General features: G+C 45.9%; 1 long non-coding RNA gene across 1 annotated transcript; it reads left to right on the forward strand.

Moving 5' to 3' along the window:
* Positions 1-383: 383 nt before the first annotated feature.
* LOC109500079 lies at positions 384-2354 on the forward strand. Its single transcript, XR_002157742.3, has 2 exons — positions 384-592; positions 2159-2354. It is a non-coding gene; the product is annotated as an uncharacterized LOC109500079 (long non-coding RNA).
* The last annotated feature ends 437 nt before the right edge of the window (positions 2355-2791 follow it).

Below are 2791 nucleotides of genomic sequence, written 5' to 3' on the forward strand. Positions count from 1 at the left end.
TAAACGTCATGGCACAGCATTTTCCACTTGAATTTGCCCCTGAGTTTATGCCTCTCAGCTCGCAAAGAAGTGCTAATCATACCTCATACAGACAGCAATTTAAAAATCAATCTCTGTGTTCATGGAAATGCGGCATTTAATTTTGGGCTGATGTCACTATCACGGGAGGGGTAAGATCAACCTCGATCTAGTGGTTGAAATCCACTCGAAAATCAGGTGGTTCGCTCATTTAATTGGGGAATATCTCACTGTCACAGAACACCTACTCTCCCTCTGCAGGGTCTATCTTTTTGAGCGTATGAGGACTTTTCCTGTAGACTTGGACACAGGCCATCAACTGCTTCTTCACCTTAAGACACACCATCTCGAAGACTTTCCTTAAAAGCATCGGAAGAGTCGTGGGGTGGGTGATTTCTTTAGATGAAAATCATTTCAGTACTGCTGACTGAAATAAGAGTTCATTTCACCCACCTTGAGCTCGTGTTTCTGTTTCTCCTCAGGTTTTGCCACCGTCAGCAATGTCGCGCACCGAGTGAGGCTGCACGAGCCAGAGAAGCACTTTCTTGGGCATTCGTCTTGCCCTCTGTCTAAGGTTACAAAACATTTTGATGGTCTCCCCCGGGCGTGATTTCCAGATGCTCAAATCAGTATCTGTTGCCTCCTTTGCGAGAGGAGGCAGAGCTTCACACTGTCTCATTCCCAACACGCTGTACAGAGGGACCTTTTATTTTATTGTAAATATTTTTTAATGTGTATTTATCTACGAGAGAGCACATGCGCAAGCACAAGTGGGGGAGGGGCAGAGAGCGGGAGACACAGGCTCCGAGGCAGACTCCAGGCTCCGAGCAGTCAGCACAGAGCCCGACGCGGGGCTCGAACTCACAAACCGCGACATCTTGACCTGAGCCGAAGGTGGAGGCTCAACCGACTGAGCCAACCAGACACCCCCCAGAAAAAGCAAGGTTTTGGTTTTCCTTTTCTTTTTTTCATTTTTGCCAAGCGCAGATCTGAGTAACAGTTAAAATTTACCAAGCACGGTACTGTTTGTTGCTTGCTGTGTTCTTCGAGCTTTTATTCCCAGAAGCCACGTAGCACTCTGGAAAGTAATAAGCTCCTAGTATTTTAGCACTTTCTTTCTCTCCACTTTCTAGGAACGCTTTCATTTGTGTGAGTCTTAAGACCTTAAATGTCTATTTATACATAGGCGGGGTTGTTTACTTTTGATATTCTCATTGTAGATGACTTGGTCAAGCGATGCTTGAATTTTCTTCACATTGAAGACAGGCAGCGAATGTTATTCTATGTCCCATAGCTCAGACAGTTCTGCTCAGGGTGCGACTTTTGAGAGAAGGCTGATGGAAAGCATCCCTATGCGCGACTCATACTTTCTGGGAAAATGTTTAGAGCGGGTGCTCACCATCTACTATGTCCAGCCTGTTAACCTTTGGGAATTCTTCAGTGAAGATTTTTCATGTATGGGGTCCTTTAGACCAAGTTCGTTTGTACTTCTGTCCCTGTTCCATCGTACTCAGTCAGCTCCCAACTGCTTCATTAATTCTCTCCTTGTGGTTCTGAACTAGAGTCCCAGTTTCTCGAATAATTTGGCCTAACCCATTTCCTTTCTCCCAACACAGAGTGGAAAGTGTTCCTTCATTTATTTTCTGGCAATGTCATCCATTTCTCTATTTACAACTTCTCTCTGTTGTAAATGTATTTATTGTTTATGATTACCTTTTTAAAGTTTATTTATTTTATTTTGATGGGGCAGGGCGCGTGGGAGAGGGACAGAGAGAGAGAATGCTAAGCAGGCTCCACGTTGTCAATACAGAGCCTGACACAGGGCTCGATCCCACCAACCGTGAGATCGTGACCTGAGCCGAAATCAAGAGGCAGAGGCTGAACCGACTGAGCCACCCAGGCGCTCCTATGATTACTTTAATTAGCAAGCTGAGCCCAGGAATTCCCAGTGGTTCAGACAACCTCTAGTAGGATTCCTTTTGAAATGATAAGTCGCAAGTTGATTGTTGTTTCAGGGAAAAAGAGACACGAGGCAAAGAAAAATATGGAGGTTGTCTGAGGTGGGGGATGGGGGGGAGGTTAGATCTAAATGACAGATTTCATCTGTAAGCCTCAGCTGATCTCTTCCCTCTTTCCTCAGAATCCCATGCAACAGGCTATCGGGGAGCCTCTTCTCCCCCTGAGCCTTCTCCAGCGATGTTCCCCTTTGCTTGAATCCCAGCCAGCTTGAATCCCGGCACTACTCTCCACCCCACCTCCCTGAGTCAATGATGTTGAAGGTTTGTGTCTTTCTCCTACTTCACTAGTGAATAACATGTACGTAAGTTGATACTGTATTTGTGTGTTGCTTCAATTCCTTATACTTGTGCCCAAACGCATAGCTCATGTGTCTACTAAAACAGCTGAGCAAAGTGGGGGGGGGGGGGGGAATAGTAACCAAAACTCTAGTTTCATTAGTTCAGGCTGATGCTTACAATGAAAAGCGGATCTGGGCAAAGGGGAACAGGGTCTTCCTGCCATTCTTACTGTCTACAGAGTAAGAGAGGGGCGCCTGGGTGGCTCAGTCGGTTGAATGTCTGACTTTGGCTCAGGTCATGATCTTGCGGTCCATGAGTTCGAGCCACGCGTCGGGCTCTGCACTGACAGTTCAAACCTTGGAGCCTTTTTCAGACTGTGTGTCTCCCTCTCTCTCTGACCCTCCCCTGTTTGTGCTCTGTCTCTCGCTCTCTCTCTTAAAAATGAATAAACGTTAAAAAAATTTTTTTTAAAGAAA

The sequence above is a fragment of the Felis catus genome, chromosome A1 (genome assembly GCF_018350175.1).
Source record: "Felis catus isolate Fca126 chromosome A1, F.catus_Fca126_mat1.0, whole genome shotgun sequence".
In the NCBI taxonomy this organism is placed as follows: Eukaryota; Metazoa; Chordata; class Mammalia; order Carnivora; family Felidae; genus Felis; species Felis catus.